The 26,330-nt window shown below is 42.9% G+C and overlaps 1 long non-coding RNA gene across 1 annotated transcript; it reads right to left on the reverse strand.

Moving 5' to 3' along the window:
• Positions 1-273: 273 nt before the first annotated feature.
• Positions 274-26,330, reverse strand: LOC131201692 (uncharacterized). Its single transcript, XR_009155951.1, has 3 exons — positions 26,219-26,330; positions 844-945; positions 274-359 (listed from the first exon to the last, which is right to left on the reverse strand). It is a non-coding gene; the product is annotated as an uncharacterized LOC131201692 (long non-coding RNA).

Below are 26,330 nucleotides of genomic sequence, written 5' to 3' on the forward strand. Positions count from 1 at the left end.
GTGGGGATGAGGATTTTGCAGTATCCTTCCCCTGGAGTGTTTTATAGTCTGAAAAATACTGGTATGTGCAAGGGGAACCTTTACTTAGGATTACCGACATCCGTTCAATAGAAGTGCGTACAACTTTTTTCACTAGACTAAGCGATGCCCACTTCCTGCCACCGTTCTTCATGCGTTTTAGCCTCCAGACCCCTGATCGTCTTTGCTGCTCTTCTCTGCACTCTTTCTGGAGTCTCCACATTTGTCTTATTTTCACAAATATGTCACTCACCTTATCATTGAGCAGGAAGCCCTCTCGCTCATGGGCTTCACAAACCGGCTCTGAGAGGAGCGACAGCTGTCGTTGTTTATTGATGGGGCTGCAAGAGGAGATGTGAAGGAATCTATGAAGTGTGCACGGCTGACATTTGAAGCAAAGAATTGGCTGCATCTCCGTTAACCTTTAGAGCAGCATATTGCCTACATCGCGACAGCGTTCCCAGATTCAATTTGATTGTATTCGGGCATTAAAGACCTCCAACTCTTCTTTTATCGCTCTGGCAAATGAACTCTTTAAATATTGGCTATATAATTCTCTACAAATTGACATTTATTTCCTTTTTAGAAAAACCAGGCACTTGGATAGAGGGCACGGGCATTTGTCGATCTATCTTGTCAATCCAAAGGCGTTAATGCAACGAAAGAGCGTTGGAGATCCATCAACTTCCTGAGGGATAAATATCCAATTAAATCTAACAGATTCCCTGTCGCCTTTGGTAGCTGCTGTTGTCGTACAGGGGTAGCGAACTGTTATTCCCCCCCACCCTCCCTTCTGTCCCAAAGAATGTGAAAACGGGTACTTACCAATATGGCGGTAATGTTAATGATATGCAAATAGCATTTGCAAAGATCATAATGAGGAACTGGGACTAATTGCATTTTGGCTGGGAAGCTTCGACTTGGATCCTATGAGTGTATTGAGAAAGAGAAGGGTTTTTTGGGGGCAGGGGGAATAATAATAATAATAATAATAATAATAATAATAATAATAATAATAATAATAATAATAATAATAATAATAATAATAATAATAATAATAATGATAATAATAATAATAATAATAATAAAATCTATCTTTGGTTAAAACGAACTATGGAAAGTTTCTCGAATAGTAATGCTTTGTTTCTCAATCGGTACTCTAAATAATGCTCATCTTGTTGTATTAAATGGGACTTAATAGTTACTGACAGAAGAGCACTGATGGTGTTACCTAGTTTGGTAATGAAAGGTCTGCAAAACCCCCATAAAGCTTAGCACTAAAGACCCCATGGTTCTCCTCAGTGGTGGGATTCAAATAATTTAACAACCAGTTCTCTGCCCTAACGACCAGCTGAGTAGGCGTGGCTCGGTGGTCATGTGACCATGTGGGCGTGGCCAACCCAACATCACTCATGTTGATGGGCGCTTCGCCTTAGCTGTTACAATGTAATAAGAGTTAACCAGAGAGGCAGTTTCTGTAAGCGGGGCAATAAAGATTAGGCTAGAAACACCACCAGAATGTTTCTTTCCTGCCTTCCTTACAGGATTAACCTTGTAAAGTGGCAAAAAAACAAAAACAAAATAAGATTTCTTCCAACAACCGGTTCTCTGAACTGCTTAGAAAGTTAATAACCGGTTCTCCCGAATAGGTACGAACTGGCTGAATCCCACCACTGGTTCTCCTCCTCCTCCTCCTCCTCCTCCTCCTCCTCCTCCTCCTCCTCCTCCTCCTCCTCCTCCTCCCCACAATCTCCACTCCCTCCTAGGCCTGATGATGTCACCTAGTTTGTTAATGAAACATCTGCAAAAAAACCATCAAGCTCAGAGACCACCAAGGACCCCATAGTTCTCCTCTCCACAAACTCCACTCCCTCCTAGCCCTGACTCCTCCTCCTCCTCCCCACACTCCCCACTCCTCCTCCTCCAGTCCCTCCTAGCCCTGCTGATGTTACCTGGTATGGTAATGAAATGTCTGCAAAAAAAACCCCCACCAAGCTCGGGGAGCACCAAGGACTCCACATTCAATAGTTAGCATTTGCCCAAAATTGACAAATTTCATTTTTTTTTAACTGCAGTTTATTTCATTCTACACAAGACTGGATTACAACCAATTACAGAGTCTCATAATATTGAAGGGTGTGTAATTTTATCCCAAGTCTTTATTAATTTGGGACATAGTCAATAATATTCCACTTGCGTTCAGTTATAGAAGTTCATCGTGAACGAACAGAAAAGGTTATGATGAGCGATGGAACACCCATTGATGGATATTTCGTTATTATACTCCAGGGTTGTTTTAGTCTTATTCTGGATGTTTTCATTGGTTTCTTGTGTCCATTTTTTATGCTCTCAATTCACTGTCAACCTCCATGAGCCTTGTTGCTTGTGACAGATTTAATTCCGATAAACAATTAAAAATAAAATTAATACCATTTCCAGTTTAGTAAATTTTAGAAAACATCCGACCCCATCTGCTGACTGACTGCTATCCATAAATTTTCCGGCCATTTTTTAATTCTTTTTTTTATTAGTATTATCCAGTTTCATTAACTCCATCTGCCACAAATACTATTTTCACAATACTCTCAATGGTTACTGCACAGTTCTGGTTGTTAAGTTTCTTTTCATACCGAAACCGATTTAATATTTTTTTTCCCCCTGCTTTGTCTTTCAGTTGATCTTTCCCTCTGAAAGAATAATATTAGGCTCTTTAAGTTCCTCTTTGTATTTGAAGGGGAAACAACTCCAAAAGTTGGCTAAGCAGCTGAAGAAACTCTGGTTTATGCTGTAGGAAGAAATGTCCATCTGGGTTCAGTTCCAAGTGGGGGAGAAAGACCTTGGAAATATGGAAGCTGCTTGGAAAGATGGTTTAATGGTGAAGCAGAACCACCAAGCATGTGTGATTTCTGGCTAGCTGCCCACATAGAGTGGAGAGAGATATATTTATACCCTCTCTTGGGCCTTGCCCTAGAGTTTCCTGTTCCTGTGGCAAAGTATTGTGGTCCGCCATCAGCCTGCGGAGCTGGCAACAGAGTCGGACAGCGATGAGGCTGAGGAAGAACATGGACCAGTCCTGGAGGCTGGGGAAGGCCTGGATGAGGGCTTTGTGTCGGAGGCTGAGGTGGGGCCAGGGTCATCGGGGAGTGAGGTGCGGACACCAGAGCCTCTGAAGGCTGACAGTAGAGAGACAGAAGAACAGGAGGAGCCTGTTCCTAATGCACGCATGAGAAGAGCTGCCAGAAGGCAAGAGCAGTTCAAGCAAAGAGGACGACTCGGGAGTAGGGCCAAGAGATGACTGGCCCATCCCATAAGGCTTAAAAGACCAGCAAAGGCGTTTGGGCTCTTTGCCGGAAAACAACGTTGATAGCCTTGCTCCTTGTCTTGCTGCATTTATTTCTTGTCGGCATCTTCTGCTTTTGACTTTTGCCAAGAAAAGGTTTTGCCAAGGTTGGTGATAAGATTGAAGAATTGTGTTAGGAAGAATTTGCTTTGATTTAGTTTGGACTATGCTGAGAATGAGTTAATTCTCAGGTGCTCTAATAAAGTCTGTTTGTTTTTGAACTGACTTGAGTTTACTACTACCTACTTGGGCCTAGGTCACAACACAAGGGCAGATATCCCATCGGTTGCTGTAGGGGTCGTGTGCAAATCCTAGGAGTTAGTCTGAGATACGTCTGGTTGAACTGTGGGCTGATGTAATGTCCCCAGGTGATTTTGCAATGCAGTGAGCCCTGCTGTTAGAAGGGTAGAGGCAGCAGTGGGTTTCAGGTATTGTTACCACCAGTTCTCCGCGCACACACTTGCTTTGCATGCGTATACCTTCTGTGCATGCGCCTGGCCTCGAAAACGTGCCTAAATAGGACGGCATAGCGCCAGGGCGGGTGGGCTGGTGCCAGTGGTGGGTTGCCCCTAGTTCGGACCAGTTCTCCTGAACCGGTAGTAAAACTGTGGGGGGGGGCAGGCTCTCCCACTGACATCATCAGGAAGCTTCTGCACATGCTCAAAAGCAAGCATGCACGATCCTGCTGCAAACCGGTAGCAAAGGTAAGTAGAACCCACCCTTGGCTGGTGCACCCGCAATCCCCACTACCGGTTCGGGTGAACCGTACTGAACTGGCTGAATACTACTTCTGGGTAGAGGGCTAATTCTATCATGTCCTGAGGGCCATGTCTTAATCCCATCACCCTGGAGCTGAAAGGGGGGCAGGGAGCTGCAGGGAGCTGCTTTGTCTTTCTTTCTTTCTTTCTTTCTTTCTTTCTTTCTTTCTTTCTTTCTTTCCTTCCTTCCTTCCTTCCTTCCTTCCTTCCTTTCTTTCTTTCTTTCTTTCTTTCTCTCTCTCTCTCTCTCTTTCTTTCTTTCTTTCTTTCTTTCTTTCTTTCTTTCTTTCTTATTTTGATTTATATACCGCCCTTCTCCCGAAGGACTCAGGGCGGTTTACAGCCAAGTAACAAACAAAAATACAAAAATTAAAACATTATTTAAAAAACTGATTCAGTTTGGCTAAAAATAATTAAAACTCTGATAAAACTCTAATAAAAGCCCCCATCAAAACTATTAGGCCAGCCCTGCGCGATGAAACAGAAATGTCTTGAGCTCGCGTCGAAAGGTCCGGAGGTCAGGGAGTCGACGTATCCCTGGAGGTAGCTCGTTCCAGAGGGCAGGAGCCCCCACAGAGAAGAGCCTCCCCCTGGGCGTCGCCAGTCGACATTGTCTGACCGACGGCACCCTGAGGACACCCTCCCTATGGGAGCGCACAGGTCGATGGGAGGCAATCGGTGGCAGTAGGCAGTCCCGTAAGTAACCCGGTCCTAAGCCATGAAGCGCTTTAAAGGTAGTAACTTTAAAAACATGTTTCTCTATTTCTCATCCAGGGAAATATAATATTCTGCCTTTTTAATATTTCCTGGAATATTTCATTCTTCCTTTAGGAGAGGGGTGGGTGCTAAGTTTCTACAATGCAGTGTGACTAATGAATGCCACCAGCTTGCCTTGGTGTGTGACTATGTTTGAAGCCGCATTAGTAAACGTGAAAGGGTTTTAATGCTTCCTTGTGTGGCCCTAAAATGTATTTTGATTAAAAAAAAAAAAGCAAAATGAATGTCCATGCTTAATTGCTGGTACCTTACTACGTGTGATCCGTTCATTTATTTATTTATTTATTTTATTTATTTAATTAAATTTCTATACCGCCCTTCTCCCGCCCTTCTCCTGACTCAGGGCGGTTTACAGCCAATGTAAAACAATATTAATAAATAAAGTTAAAAGACGCTATAAAAATCTAATTTAATTTTGGCTAATGTTAAAACTAATTAAAATAATAATAAAACCCTGAGTAAAAACCATTAACACATTAGGCCAGCCCTGCGCGGTGAAACAAAAGAATCTTGAGCTTGCGTCGGAAGGTCCGGAGGTCGGGGAGTGATTGTAACCCCGGAGGAAACTCGTTCCAGAGGGCTGGAGCCCCCACAGAGAAGGCTCTCCCCCTGGGGGTCACCAGCCGACATTGTTTGGCTGACAGCACCCTGAGGAGACCCTCCCTGTGGGAGCACACAGGTCGATGGGAGGCTATCGGTGGCAGCAGGTGGTCCCGTAAATAGCCCGGTCCTAAGCCATGGAGCGCTTTAAAGGTGGCTACCAACACCTTGAATTGCACCCGGAAGACAACCGGCAACCAGCGCAGCCTGCGCAGCAGTCACATTCTGGACTAGTTGGAGCCTTCGGGTGCTCTTCAAGGGGAGCCCCATGTAGAGAGCGTTACAGTAGTCCAGGCGGGAAGTGATGAGGGCATGAGTGACCGTGCACAAAGAATCCCGGTCTATGAAGGGGCACAATTGGTGAATCAGGCGTACCTGATAAAAGGCTCCCCTGCCGACGGCCGTCATATGTTCCTCGAATGACAGCCGAGCATCCAGGAGAACACTCAAGTTGCGGACCCTCTCCATAGGGGCCAATGATTCGGCTCCAACAGTCAGAGATGGAACCAGCTGACTGTACCGGAACGCTGGTATCCACAGCCACTCAGTCTTGGAGGGATTGAGTCTGAGCCCGTTCCTCCCCATCCAGACCCATATGGCTTCCAAACACCGGGATATCACTTCGACGGCCTCATTGGGGTGGTCAGGGGTGGAAATGTACAGCTGCGTATCATCAGCGTACAGTTGTTATCTCACCCCAAAACCACAGATGATCTCCCCCAGCGGCTTCATATAGATGTTGAACTGGAGAGGCGAGAGAACCAACCCCTGCGGCACCCCACATGTGAGGCGCCTCGCGGTCGACCTCTGTATTTACTTCTGTAAGACAGTAAATTCAGATTTTGCCTGTTTGTCGTTAAATTTAAGAAGAAATAAAAAAGGAACTTCTCATTTGTGTTTTAGAAAAATGTTAGTAACATGGCTGTTAAACCCCTGAATAGCATGAGATGTAATACAAGTAGTTGACAAGTAGTTGACTTACAACAGTTTGTTTAGTGACTTCCTTCCTTCCTTCCTTCCTTCCTCACTTCCTTCCTTCCTTCCATCCATCCTTCCTTCCTTTCTTTCTTTTTCTTTTACTTTCTCCTTTCTCCTTTCTCTTTCTCTTTTCCTTCCTTCCTCTCTCTCTTCTTTTTTCTTTCTTTCTTTCTTTCCTTCCTTTTTCTCTTTTTTCTCTTTCTCTTTCTCTTTTCCTTCCTTCCTTCCTTCCTTTCTTTTCCTTCCTTCCTTCCTTCCTTCCTTCCTTCCTTCCTTCCTTCCACATAATTGCTCATTAAAGCCCAGCTGGTAAAAACCAATATGATGATTGTTAGCAGAACAAGCTATGATGCTCTTCATTAGGATGTAATCTTCCCATTTATATACTTTTGTAGGCAATCTTTAATAGATCGTTTCATGAATGCTAAATATTATCCTGGTATTAGAAGGACTATTTGCATATAAAGTCTCATTGACCTAAATGCTGGTTGGTCTTTAGAAAATTGTATAGGATGAGAGTTATACTAAATAGAGCAGCATTTCTCAAACTTGGCAACTTCTTAAACTGGCCACAAATGAGGAAAGCTGACTTACTGGCTAGGGAATTCGGGGAGTTGAAGTCCACATGTCTAAAACTGGCCAAGATTGAGAAATATTGAGATACAGGAAGAATACCAACTTGGTGTCTCAACCTGGGCAACTTTAAGATGGGAAGGGAGCTGACTCCACACATCTGAATAGAATAGAATAGAATAGAATAGAATAGAATAGAATAGAATAGAATAGAATAGAATAGAATAGAATAGAATAGAATAGAATTTTTTATTGGCCAAGTGTGATTGGACCCAAAAGGAATTTGTCTTTGGTGCATATGCTGTCAGTGTACATAAAAGAAAAGATACCTTCATCAAGAATCATAAGGTACAGCACTTAATGATAATCATAGGGTACAAATAAGCAATCGGGAAACAATATCAATATAAATTGTAAGGATACAGCAACAAGGTTACAGTCATACAGTCATAGGTGGGAGGAGATGGGTGATGGGAACGATAAGAAGATTAATAGTAATAGTAGTGCAGACTTAGTAAATAGTCTGACAGTGTTGAGGGAATTATTTGTTTAGCAGAGTGATGGCATTCGGGGAAGAAACTGTCCTTGTGTCTAATTGCTCTGGTGTGCAGTGCTCTATAGCGTCGTTTTGAGGGTAGGAGTTGAAACAGTTTATGTCCAGGATGCGAGTGATCTGCAAATATTTTCACAGTCCTCTTCTTGATTCGTGCAGTATACAGGTCCTCAATGGAAGGCAGGTTGGTAGCAATTATTTTTTCTGCAGTTCTAATTATCCTCTGAAGTCTGTGTCTTTCTTGTTGGGTTGCAGAACCAAACCAGACAGTTATAGAGGTGCAGATGACAGACTCAATCATTCCTCTGTAGAACTGGATCAGCAGCTCCTTGGGCAGTTTGAGCTTCCTGAGTTGGCGCAGAAAGGACATTCTTTGTTGTGCTTTTTTGATGACGTTTTTGATGTTAGCTCTCCATTTTAGATCTTAAAAATCTGAAAGATCATTAAAGTTGCCAAGGTTAAGAAACACTAACTTGTTGGCTGGGGAATTTGGTAACTTGATGAAGGTTGAGGAGTACTGAACTATAGGAAGGATACCAACTTGGTGTCTCAGCCTTGGCAAATTTAAGACGTGGAGAGAACTGAAGTCCATCCATCTTAAAAGTTTCCAAGGTTGAGAATTCTGATTTGCTTGCTAGGGAATTCTGGGAGCTGAAGTCCACATATCTAAAACTGGCCGAGATTGAGAAATACTGAACTAGAAGTAAGAATACCAGCTTGGTGACCAATCCATCCTTTGAGTTTCCCATCTTGAGTTGTTATTTACATTTATTGGCCAAATCTGCTTTGATGGCCGGTGACTAATAAGAGTTCATGAGGTCACAGAGTGACCTTTCCAAGCCCCAACTCATTACTTTGGGCAGTTTAGTTCTGATGTCAACAGATGAGTTTGTGTTTGGAACTGGTTAGTATAAATCAGTTTGCAAAGACGTTGTGAAAACAGTTGCGAAGGCTGCAGCCCTGGACTCGTTCCACTGAAAATAGTTTTGGAAGAAAGGGGAACCTGTTTTTCCCAGTTGAGCTGGAAAATGGAATAACAGCAATAGTAAAAAGAACACTTTAGATTGTAAATTTTTGAATTAGTATTTTTGGTCACCCTTTCTTTTTCTTTTCTCACTGCAGTTGTGTAAATAGAGTAGAGCAGAATAGAATAGAATAGAAAATAGAATGGAATGGAATAGAATATAATAGAATAGAATAGAATAGAATAGAATAGAATAGAATAGAATAGAATAGAATAGAATAGAATAGATTGAATGGAAGGGAAGGGAAGGGAAGGGAAGGGAAGGGAAGGGAATGGAAGGGAAGGGAAGGAAAGAGAAGAGAAGAGAAGAGAAGAGAAGAGAAGAGAAGAGAAGAGAAGAGAAGAGAAGAGAAGAGAAGAGAAGAGAAGAGACGAGAAGAGACGAGAAGAGATTAAATGGAACGGAACAGAATGGAACAGAACAGAATAGAATAGAATATTGGAATAAAAAACTGGACTGAACCGAACAGAAAATATGAATAGTGGAATGAAGAGCAGAACAGAACGGAACGGAACAGAACGGAACGGAACAGAACAGAACAGAATAGAATACAGTACTTTATGTGGACAAGTGTTGTTAGACACACAAAGAATTTGTCTCCTTTTGCCTTCTGCTTAAACGTTCTAGATTTATTGCATAAAAGTAATTCCCATTACTTGTTTACTCAGCATGTTATTCACTATTACAAGATGAAAAAAACAAAACAAAAAAACCCAAACAAATCCAGTTTCTCCCTTTGTGTGTGTGTGTGCGTGTATGCATACATCCCAACCCCTCATCGTAGTGTCTGATGTAACTGAAAGACTCTTAGTTTTGTTTAGCGGATTCGATGCCCTGAATTCTTGGCTCTACGAACATCTCAATTGCAGTGCTCCGAAGTACTGGGGACTGAGTAGTAGCATTCATGGCTATTAGTACAACCATAGCACTCTCAAGCACCTATGCGCATGCATACTCACAACACACACGCACGCACACACACGAACATATGTACACGTTTTTTATGATGTATATGCCTCATTGGTCTAGCTGTTGCATCTGGGCTGCAAATATACAGAAGACCATTAGATGGCAGTACAGAGATGGGGACAATCTGAATTCTTTAGTGCCAGCTAGTGGTCTCCAAGGTGTTGCAATTTAGATACAATAGAATAGAATAGAATTTTATTGGCCAAGTGTGATTGGACACACAAGGAATTTGTCTTGGTGCATAGGCTCTCAGTGGACATAAAAGAAAAGATACGTTCATCAAGGTACAACATTTACAACACAATTGATGGTCAATATATCAATATAAATCATAAGGATTGCCAGCAACAAGTTATAGTCATACAGTCATAAGTGGAAAGAGATTGGTGATGGGAACTATGAAACGATTAATAGTAGTGCAGATTCAGTAAATAGTCTGACAGTGTTGAGGGAATTATTTGTTTAGCAGAGTGATGGCCTTCGGGAAGAAACTGTTCTTGTGTCTAGTTGTTCTGGTGTGCAGTGCTCTATAGCGTCGTTTTGAGGGTAGGAGTTGAAACAGTTTATGTCCAGGATGCGAGGGATCTGCAAATATTTTCACGGCCCTCTTCTTGATTCGTGCAGTATACAGGTCCTCAATGGAAGGCAGGTTGGTAGCAATTATTTTTTCTGCAGTTCTAATTATCCTCTGAAGTCTGTGTTTTTCTTGTTGGGTTGCAGAACCGAACCAGACAGTTATAGAGGTGCAAATGACAGACTCAATAATTCCTCTGTAGAACTGAATCAGCAGCTCCTTGGGCAGTTTGAGCTTCCTGAGTTGGCGCAGAAAGAACATTCTTTGTTGTGATGTTTTTGATGTTAGCTGTCCATTTGAGATCTTGCGATATGATAGAACCTAGAAATTTGAAGGTTTCTACCGTTGATACTGTGTTGTCAAGTATTGTGAGAGGTGGAAGTATGGAAGGGTTTCTCCTAAAGTCTACCACCATTTCTATGGTTTTGAGTGAATCACACTACCCTTGATACTAGGAAATGATGAAAGATGCTGAAATTACATGGTCTGACTAAGCACCAACTGATGCAACGGGCTGAAAAAGAAATGGTAAAATAAGTGTAATTTGCTGCTGCAGGCAAAATTGGATGCTACTGGAATTAAAGACTTACGTTGCTGACAGACTGATTATTCTGCAAAATGCTTGTTAATACATATTCCATTCCAAAATAATATAGGAACAATTGTAATAACTGTTGGGTAAATTTACTCTCTTCCCCCATTTTAACAGATCTAATATATAATGGAGAAATCCACGTTCCCCCTCCTTCCCCCTCCCCCCTTCTCCGCTTTTCTTCTTCTTCTTCTTCTTCTTCTTCTTCTTCTTCTTCTTCTTCTTCTTCTTCTTCTTCTTCTTCTTCTTCTTCTTCTTCTTCTTCTTCTTCTTCTTCTTTTTAATTTGCATTTATATTCCGCCCTTTTCCGAAGACTCAGGGCGGCTTACACTGTGTCAAGCAATAGTCTTCATCCATTTGTATATTATATACAAAGTCAACTTATTGCCCCCAACAATCTGGGTCCTCATTTTACCTACCTTATAAAGGATGGAAGGCTGAGTCAACCTTGGGCCTGGTGGGGCTTGAACCTGCAGTAATTGCAAGCAGCTGCTGTTAATAACAGACTGTCTTAGCAGTCTGAGCTACAGAGATCCTCCTCCTCTCCTCCTCCTCCTCCTCCTCCTCCTCCTCCCTCCTCTTCTTTTTCTCCTTCTCCTTCTCCTTCTCCTTCTCCTTCTCCTTCTCCTTCTCCTTCTTCTCCTCCCCCTCCCCCTCCTCTTCCTCCTCCTCCTCCTCCTCTTCCTCCTCCTCCTCCTCTCCTTCAGAGTAGAACTATTTCCTTTTAGTGGTTTGTTACTTGCTGGATTATACACCATATACCTTTTATGATGTATGGAAGATTATTCTAGGAGCTTTTGCAGATATTCTACTCAGAAGTCTACCACTGGAAGAAACTAGCAATCTTGATGCAGAAATCCAACGATGATGATATTTTCCTCATTCGAGCCAGTTCTGTTTGATACTGAAATCTTTGCGGTGTGACAGACAGAGGTGGGTTTCAACAGGTTCTAAGCAGTTCTGCAGAAATTTTTGAGTAGTTCAGAGAATTGGTAGTAAAAATTCTGACTGGCCCCGCCCCCATCTATTCTCTGCCTTCCAAGTCCCAGATGATCAGGACGAAATGGGGATTTTGCAGTATCCTTCTCTGGAGAGGGGTGGGAATGGAGATTATACAGTATCCTTCCCCTGCCATGCCCACCAAGCCATGCCCACCAAGCCATGCGACGCCCACCAAGCCACACCCACAGAACTGGTAGTAAAAAAATTTGAAACACACCACTGGTGACAGAGATAGGAAGGGACTGCTTTGGAAGAGGCTAAATTTCTGAAGGATCCCATAGTACTTAGTACTGGGATAGAATTAATTGTCGTTCATCTATTTTATTTATTTATTTATTTATTTAGAATTACATTTCTATACTGCACCATCTCCCGGAGGACTCAGGGCGGTTTACAGCCAATTGTTAAAATATCCACACCAATACAATATAAATATAATAAATAACAATATTTAAAAACAATTAAGAACAAATATTTACTGGCCGAATCACTAAAATGATCAAAGACCGATTAAAACCCCTTAAAAATTTCGCTAAAATATGTCTTAGACTAGTCCCGCTTGGTGAAATAGTAAAGTCTTCAGTTCACGTTTGAAGGCCCGGAGGTCGGGGAGTTGGCGTAATCCCGGAGGCAGCTCGTTCCATAGGGCTGGTGCCACCACAGAGAAGGCCCTCCCCCTGGGGGCCGCCAACCTACATTGTTTGGTCGATGGCACCCTGAGGAGGCTCGCTCTGTGGGAGCGCACAGGTCGTTGGGAGGGAATCGGTGGCAGAAGGCGGTCTCGCAAATATCCCGGTCCTAAGCCATGGATCGCTTTAAAGGTGGTAATTGGAATCATCACTGGAATATTGCCGAAGCTTTGCATTTCACTTCCTAAGACTGTCCTAGAACGACCTAGAATGAGAAGAGATAGCCTTTGTCACTGACCAAATGACAATTCTGATCATTCAGCCAGGCTGGTTGGAACATCTGGGAGGGCTACAGATTCTCCACCCTTGACCTAAAATACTGATTTTATCAAGGACCACAGAGGGACTGAGCAAGGCAGAGTCCAATGAATGCATCCAAGTAATGGAAAGTCTGAGTGTGTTTATAAAGTGTTTATAATGGGGAAAGTGTCTTGTTTTGTCTTGTTTTGAGTGGGACAAAACTATCTTACTTGGAACATTCTGTCAAAGAATACTCATTCTAAGCTAGTGTTGTTTTGAGAGAGTACAGCTTGGAAAGCCATGGATGTCCCTCTGGAACGAAACACAAAATGTTTTAAGCTACTGCCATGGGGGGAGAAATGGGAAGTTGAAGCAAACTTTTCTTTTCTTGAAACAAACTTTTCTTGTAGGTTAGAACTCACAAACGAACCCATCCCTCCGTCCATGCTGATGGTTATCTTCCAGCCAACCTTTATTTTAAAAATCTCTTCTTTCCCTTCCCCTCCCCTCCTCTCCTCTCCTCACTCCTCCCCTCCCTCTTCTCTTCTCTTCTCTTCTCTTCTCTTCCCTTCCCTCCCCTCCCCTCCCCTCTCCCCTTCCCTCTTCTCTTCTCTTCTCTTCTCTTCTCTTCTCTTCTCTTCTCTTCTCTTCTCTTCTCTTCTCTTCTCTTCTCTTCTCTTCTCCTCTCCTCTCCCTTCCTTCCCTTCCCTTCCTTCCTTCCCTTCCTCCCCTCCCCTCTCTCTCTCCTCTCCTCTCCCCTCCCTCCCTCTCTCTCTCTCCTCTCCTCCCTCCTCCTTCCCTTCCCTTCCCTTCCCTTCCCTTCCTTTTCCTTCCCCTTTCCTGCTCTCCTCTTTCTTTCTCCTTTCTCTTCCCCTCCCCTCCCCTCCCTTTCTCCATAAAAAACATGGAATCCATAATTGAAGCAGACCTGTTATTAGACTTGGAAGCCATCTTTTACAGTTGGACCTTCAGGCCTGCCACATTTTCTACTGTGGGGAAATGGGAGGGGGGATTGTGTAGAGTATGGGTGGTATATAGTCAAAATAACATTCTTTTCTCAGAGAGTCAAGACCACAGTGCCCGGCATCTGCGATGAGGTGACTGGGAGGTATCTTCAATTTTGGATGGTGCCTGATTGGACCATGGGATGGATATGTGGGTGCTGGGGCAGGGACTTGAATTTTCCTTTGGGTGGGGAAAACCTGGAAACTTTCAGATTCGAATTTTCCCAGATGTGCCAATATGACATCTTCAATAAAACGGAACTTTGAAGAAATTCAAGCCTCGGAGCTTCCTTTCATTGGGGGTGTTACTTGGAACCCAGACACCTGTATATGGTCACGATTCTAGAAATGATTTTGTTTTCAGGAGAAAAATGAGGAAAATAAGGAAAAACATTTTACGAAAAAATATTATGACAAAAATACGCCTATTAATGAAGATTGGTAAACAATTCCATTTATAATCTATTTAATTCATAAATTTATTTATTTATTTATTTATTTTATTAAATTTTTATACCGCCCTTCTTCCGAAGGACTCAGGGCGGTGTACAGCCTAAATAAAATACAGAATATATACAATTAAAAGAATTTAAAATGAACTATTACTAAACGGCCGATAATTTAAAAAAAAATTAAATTTTAAAATATTACTAAAACCCCAATTTAAAATCAACTATTTATGCCAGTCCTGCTTGAATGAATAAATATGTTTTTAGCTCACGACGAAAGGTCTGAAGATCAGGCACTTGACGTAAGCCGGGGGGAGCTCGTTCCAGAGCGTCGGTGCTCCCACAGAGAAGGCCCTACTCCTGGGGGCCGCCAGCCGACATTGTTTGGCGGACGGCACCCTGAGAAGGCCCTCTCTGTGAGAGCGTACGGGTCGATGGGAGGCATAAGGTAACAGCAGGCGGTCTCGTAAGTACCCGGGTCCTAAGCCTGAATCTCCTAGAGAGATTAATATAGCTGTGGAAAAATAGATAAGTCCATTCAATAAAGAAGATAACTACTATAAACTGAGAAATCAAATTGAAATAGACTAGGAAAAATGGAAAAATCTGCAACTATCATTAATAGGAAGGATAGGTAAAGGTGAAGGCTCCCCTCGCACATACGTGCTAGTCATTGCCGCCTCTAGGGGGAGGTGCTCATCTCTGTTTCAAAGCCGAAGAGCCAGCGCTGTCTGAAGACGTCTCCATGGTCATGTGGCCGGCATGACTCAATACCAACGGCGCACGGAACGCTGTTCTCTTCCCACCAAAGGTGCTCCCTATTTTTTCTACATGCATTTTTACGTGCTTTCGAAACTGCTAGGCTGGCAGAAGCTGGGACAAGTAACGGGAGCTCACCCCGTTACACGGCAGCACTAGGGATTTGAACCGCTGAGCTGCCAACCTTTCGATCAACAAGCTCAACGTCCTAGCCCCTGAGCCGCTGCGTCCCCTCCAAGGGAAGGATAGCATTAATCAAAATGAATGTACTGCCGAGAAATTTGTGTTTTTTCTTTCCAAACAATTCTGATAAAATTGAAGAAGAAATATTTTGAATCATGGAGTTTGAATAAAATGATGTGGAAATAATATACTTTCTGGTCTTTGTACGCAACTGACTTCTTTTTTTACATTCCATTACCAAAAACGTAATTCTAAGGAAACTTTTCTGGAGTTGTTTCATTTGCGACAGCTATATACCAATTTTTTTACCAATCAATTGAGAAATGCAAGTGCAGAATAAGGAAATCCAAATAAATGCGTGGGAAGTTAGCAACTTCCTGCAGTTGTCGTGATGATGGCAATATGTTCTGTATTTCTCCAAATCAAGAGAAATGACAACTTGTGGACTTCAACTCCCAGAATTCCATACTGGCTGAGGAATTCTGGGAGTTGAAGCCCACAAGTCATAAAGTGGCCAAAGTTGGAGACCCTCACTCTAAATCTTCACCATGTGTAGAGAGAAAGATAGACCAGATCTGTTATCAAAGCCAGAAGAGGAAAAACGTGACTTGAATCCAAAACAAGAAGTGATTTTTAGCAGGCGCCTCCTTCATTCTCATGAGCATTGCGGGGTGGGGAGGATAGAGAAAGCTCAGTCAGACTTGCAAAATTTTGTTACTGCCTCAATATTAGTAAAAAGTAGACTTTATGAGGAATTGATTTCTCTGTTGGGTTTAGAATGTGGAGCTGACACCATGTTTCGTCTATATTTGATGGTCAATCCACAGGCTCCGACACACAAAACTGAAGGAAGTCCAAAGATGGCCCTAGGAAATGTCCTTACCGAGGTTCTTCCTTTCCTACCGTTTGTCGGTAGCACTTAGAAAGCTAGTTTCTGTCTTTCCAGCTGTCTGTAACTTGTAAAATCACCTGTTTTCCTGGGAGATGTTATTCCTGTGAAGATAGATGCCTGGCACCATGAATCAGCGCATCCGGGAAAGGCCTTCAGCAAAGAATGCAGTCATGCTGCGGTGAGTACCACCTTGACCCATAGGATGTAACTCCAACCATCCTATTGTTGCATCTAGATACTTGTCAAAAAAAGCAACTGGAACCAAGAAGAGAAATTCTGAAGCAATGCAAAAAAACCCAGCGGTGATATCCATTTTTTTTTTACTATCAGTTCTGTGGGCGTGGCTTAATTGGTGGGCGTGGCTTGGGCATGGCAGGGGAAGGATGCTGCAAAATCTCCATTCCCTCCCCAATCCAGGGGAAGGATAATGCAAAACCCCCATTCCCTCCCCACTCCTGTGGGAAGGATGCTGCAAAATCTCCATTCCCTCCCCAATCCAGGGGAAGGATACTGCAAAATCTCCATTCCCTCCCCAATCCAGGGGAAGGATACTGCAAAATCCCCATTCTCTCCCCACTCCTGGGGGAAGGATATTGCAAAATCCCCATTCCCTCCTCAATGCAGAGGAAGGATACTGCAAAATCCCCATTCCCTCTCCAATCCAGGGGAAGGATACTGCAAAATCTCTATTCCCTCCCCACTCCTGGGGGAAGGATATTGCAAAATCACCATTCCCTCCTCAATCCAGGGGAAGGATACTGCAAAATCCCCATTCCCTCCCCACTCCTGGGGGAAGGATACTGCAAATCTCCATTCCCTCCCCACTCCTCGGGGAAGAATACTGCAAAATCTCCATTCCCTCCCCAATCCAGGGGAAGGATACTGCAAAATCCCCATTCTCTCCCCACTCCAGGGGAAGGATATTGCAAAATCCCCATTCCCTCCTCAATGCAGAGGAAGGATACTGCAAAATCCCCATTCCCTCCTCAATCCAGGGGAAGGATACTGCAAAATCCCCATTCCCTCCCCACTCCTGGGGGAAGGATACTGCAAAATCCTCATTCCCTCCCCACTCCTGGGGGAAGGATACTGCAAAATCTCCATTCCCTCCCCACTCCTGGGGGAAGGATACTGCAAAATCTCCATTCCCTCCCCACTCCTGGGGGAAGGATACTGCAAATCTCCATTCCCTCCCCACTCCTCGGGGAAGAATACTGCAAAATCTCCATTCACCCCCCAATCCAGGGGAAGGATACTGCAAAATCCCCATTCTCTCCCCACTCCAGGGGAAGGATATTGCAAAATCCCCATTCCCTCCTCAATGCAGAGGAAGGATACTGCAAAATCCCCATTCCCTCCTCAATCCAGGGGAAGGATACTGCAAAATCCCATTCCTCCCACTCCTGGGGAAGGATACTGCAAAATCCTCATTCCTCCCACTCCTGGGGAAGGATACTGCAAAATCTCCATTCCTCCCACTCCTGGGGAAGGATACTGCAAAATCCATTCCTCACTCCTGGGGAAGGATACTGCAAAATCTCATTCCTCCCACTCCTCGGGAAGGATGCAAAATCTCCATTCCTCCCAATCCAGGGGAAGGATACTGCAAAATCCCCATTCTCTCCCCACTCTAGGGGAAGGATATTGCAAAATCCCCATTCCCTCGTCAATGCAGAGGAAGGATACTGCAAAATCCCCATTCCCTCCTCAATCCAGGGGAAGGATACTGCAAAATCCCCATTCCCTCCCCACTCCTGGGGGAAGGATACTGCAAAATCTCCATTCCCTCCCCACTCCTGGGGGAAGGATACCGCAAAATCTCCATTCCCTTCCCACTCCTGGGGGAAGGATACTGCAAAATCCCCATTCCCTCCCCACTCCTGGGGGAAGGATACTGCAAATCTCCATTCCCTCCCCACTCCTCGGGGAAGGATACTGCAAAATCTCCATTCCCTCCCCAATCCAGGGGAAGGATACTGCAAAATCCCCATTCTCTCCCCACTCTAGGGGAAGGATATTGCAAAATCCCCATTCCCTCGTCAATGCAGAGGAAGGATACTGCAAAATCCCCATTCCCTCCTCAATCCAGGGGAAGGATACTGCAAAATCCCCATTCCCTCCCCACTCCTGGGGGAAGGATACTGCAAAATCTCCATTCCCTTCCCACTCCTGGGGGAAGGATACTGCAAAATCCCCATTCCCTCCCCACTCCTGGGGGAAGGATACTGCAAAATCTCCATTCCCTCCCCACTCCTGGGGGAAGGATATTGCAAAATCTCCATTCCCACCCCACTCTGGGGCCAGCCAGAGGTGGTATTTGCCGATTCTCCGAGCTGCTCAAAATTTCCGCTACCGGTTCTACCAAAACCTGTCAGAACCTGCTGGATTTCACCCCTGAAAAAGCCCCAGGTTACTGGTGGTGGCATCTAAAGCCATACATGGATACAATCCTGGGATGTATTAGACCCATACAGTCACTGGCTTCTCCATTAAGGTCCTATATCCTTTCTCTTATGAACGGTCATCTACAAGGTCAAAGGTCTAAACTTTCTCAGCTGCAGTCTTTTTTCCTCTGAAGTTATTTTTATTTCCAGGATAAGAAAGATTATTATGGTATACCTAAGATGGGAGCTACCTCCCGCCCCGCCTCCAGTTGTATTTGGATGGTTAAGGTTCTTGATGGCCATAGTCTTTTCTGCAATTTTCATTGTTAGTTTGCTACTTTGCTGGTTTAGTTTTCTAACTGTAAAAAGGGAGCTGCTCCGAGACTCCTTGGATTGGAGTAGCATATAAACCCTGATCAACAGATGTCAGGTAGATAGAAAATGTCTTCCCATACTTTTCTCACCGTATTGGTGCGGAACAACACTATAGTAGGGACAAGGCATACTGTATGTATTCTAAAAGTCAATAATATTGCTCCTCTAATTCTATCATGGGCTTTTAATAGTTGTAACAAGTTTGCAAAGAACAGAATTGAAATGGAAATAACATGAGCTAATTGGTTTTTCCCTGAAACGATCTGTTTCCCATTTCTCCAGCGTTTCAAACCATAAATGTCAATTTCAAGGGGTTTCTAAAAGCTGAGTTGAATGGCCTGAGGTTTATATTTATAGAGAGTTCAATAATCCATCCATATTGTACTTACATCTTTGAAGGTGGTAGCATTCAGCTGATCTTTTTTTTTTTTATTCAAAAAGTTTTTATTAGTCAAAAAAGGTTTATACAAATACATATCAGGTATGGTAAATTTTCATTTTTCTTATCTAAAATAAGAATTTTACTCAAATTTTTTAACACATACAACAGCCATAAGGCAAGCAGGTGACACGAAGTAGCTAAGTTTGCAAATTTTAAATACGTAATAAAGAAGAGTCAAGAATAAACAGAATATCGTACAAAAGAGAATAAGGAAAACCAACACAATCCCAAATATCTTTATCACTTCCTAGTTTTGGATCTCAGAACTCTGGGTTCAGCCTGACCCAACTCCAGGGCCGCAACAGCGGCAGCCGCTTCAGCCCCATGATCTATAACCTCCCCTTCTTCAATTCCTGGGTCATCTGATTCCAGGAAGGCTTTGTGTTCCTCCACATAGGCCGTAGCCTCCGCAATTGTACTGATTTTTTTCGTAATGCCCTCCCGGAAAATCATCAATCCTCTGGCATCAGCCATCTGAAGCCCACTCCTTCTGGTACAATTTGCTTGACAAAAATAATATTTCTTTCTTTTTCACGACCTGTCTGGGAATCTGCCTCAGAATGGCTATCTCCTGCCCCTGTAAATCAGTGCCCCACTCCTATGTTTTCTAAGAATTTCATCTCGTCTCTCTTCTCACAAATTTGACATGAACCTCTCTGGGAACTGCATGCGTGCGTGCATATTGCGAATTAACTCTATAAACTCGATCCACATCCCAATTCATGAAATCAACACCTCTCCCAAGAAATTCTCCCAACAATTTAGTCACAACATCTCTCAAGTCTTCTTGGTCCACTTCTTCCAAATTTTGAAACCTAAGGAAATAAGACATTTTATCCATCTGTAGTCCAAGCACAGCATTGCCTGTCGTCTCCTCTCTTTTCTGCACTGCCCATCTCACCCTCCAAACCTTCCACTTTCTGCTTGTTTTCTGCTGAAACTTGTTGAGTATCCTTTAAATCCTTTTGGATAGTCACAATTTCTGCTCTTATTTCATCCAATTTCTTGTCCATATTAGATAACTTTTCCAAAATTCTCCATCTCTCCAGCAGTTGGTCTCTGACCTTTGCCATTAAGGAAAAAAAATACAAAATCCTCAGGCAGGCACAGTATCCTTGTAATTTCCTCCGATCCACCAGGGGCACTCACAGGAGCAACGAGTCCAGAGTACAGTTAGTCAACCAGGAAGTCAAGGAAGTGATGTCATCAAAATTCTCATAGTGAAGGCGGAAGCTGGACGCCACCACTGTTCCCCAGAAGGAGGGGCCTCAAACCTTCCCTCCTAAATTTCTCCATCACCTCTTCTCTCCAGAGCTCCACAAAACCGTAATCTTCTTATTTTAAGTTCTCCTCTCTCCAGAATAACTCGTGCTCCTTCCAACCGCAGGGGAGAAAACCCCCGACCGGAGCACTCCACCACGCCACCGATATTCCTTCCCTTCTCCTCCTCAATTCTTCTCCGTGCCCTGTTCACCACCAGGCTGCTGCAGTTATAATCCAATGCCCGGTGTCACGGGCACAGCGCCCAGGCGACGACCAAAATAATGGCCGCGCCTGTGGCCTCGAACCCCGCCGAGCCTAGGACGCGCCAGCATCGGTCCCCACAGTCCTGTATGTCGGCTGGGAGACCCCTGGCGAGCCGTCCGTGCGGCAGGTGTCCTTTTCGGAACACCTGGCCCCTGAGGGCCTCGGCGGCGGCCGGATTCGGGCGCTGGAGGCAGGAGAAGCCTTCCAGACGTCCGTTGCCGCTGGATACCGGAAGTCGTCTCCAGCATTCAGCTGATCTTGTCTGGACCCTGAAGCTGAAGCGGGTTCAGAATAGAATAGAATGACAGAGTTGGAAGGGACCTTGGAGGTCTTCTAGTCCAACCCCCTGCTTAGGCAGGAAACCTTACACCACTTCAGACAAATGATTATCCAAACTCTTCCAATGTTGGAGCATCCACAACTTCCGGAGGCAAGTTGTTCCACTGATTCATTGTTCTAACTGTCAGGAAATTTCTCCTTAGTTCTAAGTTGCTTCTCTCCTTGATTAGTTTCCATCCATTGCTTCTTGCTCAGCTTTCAGGGGCTTTGGAGAATAGCTTGACTCCCTCTCTTTTTTTTAATATAAAAAGTTTTTTTAAAATTTTATTTCTTATAAACATATTGTAAATGTACATTCTCTTATTCATAATTAATCACACATATATCGCAAGATCTCAAATGGACAGCTAACATCAAAAACATCATTAAAAAAGGACAACAAAGAATGTTCTTTCTGCGCCAACTCAGTAAGCTCAAACTGCCCAAGGAGCTGCTGATCCAGTTCTACAGAGGAATTATTGAGTCTGTCATTTGCACCTCTATAACTGTCTGGTTCGGTTCTGCAACCCAACAAGAAAAACACAGACTTCAGAGGATAATTAGAACTGCAGAAAAAATAATTGCTACCAACCTGCCTTCCATTGAGGTCCTGTATACTGCACAAATCAAGAAGAGGGCCGTGAAAATATTTACAGACTCCTCGCATCCAGGACATAAACTGTTTCAACTCCTACCCTCAAAACGACGCTATAGAGCACTGCACACCAGAACAACTAGACACAAGAACATTTTTTTCCCGAAGGCCATCACTCTGCTAAACAAATAATTCCCTCAACACTGTCAGACTATTTACTGAATCTGCACTACTATTAATCGTTTCATAGTTCCCATCGCCAATCTCTTTCCACTTATGACTGAATGACTATAACTTGTTGCTGGCAATCCTTATGATTTATATTGATATATTGATCATCAATTGTGTTGTAAATGTTGTACCTTGACGAATGTATCTTTTCTTTTATGTCCACTGAGAGCATATGCACCAAGACAAATTCCTTGTGTGTCCAATCACACTTGGCCAATAAAATTCTATTCTATTCTATTCTATTCTATTCTATTCTATTCTATTCTATTCTATTCTATTCTATTTCTTTTATGAACACTGAGAGCATATGCACCAAGACAAATTCCTTGTGTGTCCAATCACACTTGGCCAATAAAATTCTATTCTATTCTATTCTATTCTATTCTATTCTATTCTATTCTATTCTATTCTATTCTATTCTATTCTATTCTATTCTATTCTATATATTTTCTAAAGAAAAAAGAAAAAAAAAGAAATTAGATTTTTTAAATTAATTATATTCAGGGTTGCTCTTCTACCCTTTCTTCTCCCTTATTTTACAACAATCCTTCTTCTCCTTCTTCTCTCTTTCCCTTCCCTGCCTTCTTCTATCCTTTTCTATTTTCTTCTCTCCTCCTCTCCTTCCTCTTCTCTCCTTCTCCTTCCTTTCCCCCTTCTCCCTTCTTCCCCCCTTTCTAACCTTCTCTCCTACTCTTTTTTTCCTCCCTTTCTTCCTCTCCTTTTCCCTTTCTTCTATTCCTCTTTCAATCCCTCTTCTTTGTGGCAACCCCTGAGCTATCGGAATACTGCTATCATGTCACCCCTAGTCCTTCTTTTTTTATATATAAAAAAGTTTTATTTTTACATTCATATCCAACAACTCATCCAATGTACAGTCATATACAATTAGTCGGGCTTGCCCAGTCACCACCTCCTCCTTTTAACTCTCTTCCCTCTTCTACCTTCTTCTACTTTCCAGACCTTCCTCCCCTTCTCTTATCTACATCCTCTCCTCCCTCCACCCTATACCTTCCTTCTCCCTCTTCTACCCCTCTTCCTTCCTCTTCTCCCTCTTCTCCACCCTTCTCCTCTTTCCTACCTCCTACTCTCTCCTCTTTTCTCCCTCCCCACCATTCTAAAATGGTAGCTGGGCAGACCCGACCCTACGTTAATTATATTCATACATCTTCAATAATCCGTGTACATTAACCATCACTCCATCCTCTACCCTCAACCCCCCAATTCCCCTCCCCCTTACCCCCCACCCCCCACCCCGACTTCCCAGAACAAAATGCAGGGTATCAAAACTAACAATCATAATCCAAAATAAATCCTAAATTATAATCTCTAGTCACTCCACACATAATCACACTCTCAATTCCCCTCTCCTTCAAAAAATATATCTAATACAAAATATTTCCTAAATTTACTCATATGTTATTCGATATTTTTTTATCTGATACTTATTTTGAATATAATCAATCCACATTTTCCATTCTAAAATATATTTTTCTTGTCTTTCAAATAAGCAGAAATTTTTGCCATTTCTGCCAGATTTGATACTTTGAGTGTCCATTCTTCAATTGTAGGTAATTCTTCTTTCTTCCAATATTGAGCAATCAAAAGTCTTGCGGCTGTTATTAAGTTCAAAATCAATTTAGTCTCTATAGCTGTACAATCCATAATTATTCCTAGTAGAAAGAACTGTGGAGTAAACTTAATCTTCTTTTTCAGAATGTTCTGCATGATCCACCATACTTTAATCCAAAATGCTTTAACTTTTTTACAAGTCCACCATATATGGTAATAAGTGGCATCTTCATAATCGCATCTCCAACGTTTAGCCTGTATATTAGGATACATACATGACAACTTTTTGGGGTCTAAATGCCATCTATAAAACATCTTATAAAAATTTTCTCTCATATTTTGCGCTTGTGTAAATTTCACATTCCTCACCCAAATTCTTTCCCAAGTTTCCAACATTATTGGTTGACCCCTAGTCCTTCTTTTGATCAAACTAAACATAACCAATTCCTGCGACCATTCTTCATATGTTTTAGCCTCCAGTCCCCTAATCCTCTTTGCTGCTCTTCCCTGCACTCTTTCTAGAGGCTCCACATCTTTATTTACATCTTGGCAACCAAAACCTGGTTAGGATTTGTATGGGAAATGGGTAGGTTCTCCCATGATTGTAGGTTTGATTAAGAAGCTGAAGGAGATACTGGAAGAGGTCTACAGAAGTTCTCTCATTCATCTAGGTCATGTTTTGCCTCAAAGGCTGCCTTTTTATTTTAAAGGCAACTGGGCTTTCTGATTTTTCTTTATTTCCCTTTCGCTTCTCACCCAAGAAGCTTCTCCAGTTCTGGTTAGATCTAACAAAATGAAATTCAACAGTGAAAAAAGTAAGGTTCTACATTTAGGCAAAAAAAACAAAATGCACCGATACCGTATATGTGGAACCTTGCTCAATAGTAGTACCTGTGAGAGGGATCTTGGAGTCCTAGTGGATAACCATTTAGATATGAGCCAGCAGTGTGCAGCAGCTGCTAAAAAAGCCAACACAGTTCTGGGCTGCATAAACAGAGGGATAGAATCAAGATCACGTGAAGTGTTAGTGCCACTTTATAATGCCTTGGTAAGGCCACACTTGGAATATTGCATCCAGTTTTGGTTGCCACGATGTAAAAAAGATGTTGAGACTCTAGAAAGAGTGCAGAGAAGAGCAACAAAGATGATTAGGGGACTGGAGGATAAAACATATGAAGAACGGTTGCAGGAACTGGGTATGTCTAGTTTAATGAAAAGAAGGACTAGGGGAGACATGATAGCAGTGTTCCAATATCTCAGGGGTTGCCACAAAGAAGAGGGAGTCGGGCTGTTCTCCAAAGCACCTGAGGGTAGAACAAGAAGCAATGGGTGGAAACTGATCAAGGAAAGAAGCAACTTAGAACTAAGGAGAAATTTCCTGACAGTTAGAACAATTAATAAGTGGAACGACTTGCCTGCAGAAGTTGTGAATGCTCCAACACTGGAAATGTTTAAGAAAATGTTGAATAACCATCTGACTGAGATGGTGTAGGGTTTCCTGCCTGGGCAGGGGGTTGGACTAGAAGGCCTCCAAGGTTCCTTCCAACTCTGTTGTTACGTTATGTTAATGGTGAACCTTTTTGCCGTTGTGTGCCAAACGTGGGGGGAGTACAGGGGGGTCGTTGTGTGTGTGTGCTCATACCCATAATTCAATGCCCCCCCATGCATGCCCATGTGACACCCCGCCCCTGCGGTCCCCTCGCTTTTGGCACATGATGGCCCCGTGGGCCCGGTAGGCCCGTTTCTCGCCCTCCCAAGGCTCTGGAAGCTTTCTAGGAGCCTGGGGAAGACGAAAATGGCTTTCCCCAACCCCTGGAGGCCCTCTGGAGGCCGGAAATGGCCTGTTTCCCAGCTTCCAGTGTCAAAAATCAGCTGGCCGGCGCGCGCAAATGAACTGGAGCTGAGCTAGGGCAACGCTCGTGGCTCCGTGTGCTACCTGTGGCATGCGTGCCATAGATTCGCCATCATGGGCCTAGACATTGATTTTTTTAAAAAAGGTTTAACAATTGATTTATAAGACAAAATAAAGATACAAAATACAAAAGAAGCACTGACTTCCGATTCGCTGTGGTGCAGTAAAATAAGGCATCAACATCAAATTGCGTATTTTTGTTTTTTTCATAAACTATAAACTAGACATTTCTGTAAAGGTCTATCACTTTCCCCAAAAGGTTTCCACAATTCTGGCCACTACTGTAGTTGAAATTTAAATTTATTGGGCTAGTCCATGCACGCTGTATGCCAAATGCTAAATAAATCTGTTACAACTCCGTCGACTTCGACATGACCTGTGTTTAACACACAGAATCATCTATTGCAATATCCTTCCTGTAAAAGACTACTTCAGCTTCAATCGCAATATTACAAGAGCAAAAAAGAGATTCAAGCTTAATGTCAACCGCTTCAAACTTGATTGCAGAAAATATGACTTCTGTAACAGAATTGTTAACGCTTGGAACTCATTACCTGGCTCCATAGTCTCTACTCAAAACCCCAAAATCTTCAACCAAAAACTGTCTACTGTTGACCTCACCCCATTCCTAAGAGGACTAAAAGGGGCATGCATAAGAGCACAAAAGTGCCTACCGTTCCTGTCCTATTGTTCCCTTCATTATATCAAATTAATATAGCTGATGCATATTTTTTTACTTATATATATATATATATATATATATATATTCTTCATGATATGTTGTTTTATTTATGACAATGTTTGTGTATACTATTGTGACAAAATGAAATAAAAAATAATAATCAATAAATGCATGCTCCTCAAAGCAAGGTTCAAATTCATAGCTTACTTTTTTTCCAGATTGTGAAGGACCAGCTGGTACTCAGTCTTTGAATCTCAATCTTAAGAGTCCAATTCTTTCTAGGATCTCAGGGTAAGTCGCCCTCCAAGAAGTCCTCTTG

The sequence above is a fragment of the Ahaetulla prasina genome, chromosome 7 (genome assembly GCF_028640845.1).
Source record: "Ahaetulla prasina isolate Xishuangbanna chromosome 7, ASM2864084v1, whole genome shotgun sequence".
In the NCBI taxonomy this organism is placed as follows: domain Eukaryota; kingdom Metazoa; phylum Chordata; class Lepidosauria; order Squamata; family Colubridae; genus Ahaetulla; species Ahaetulla prasina.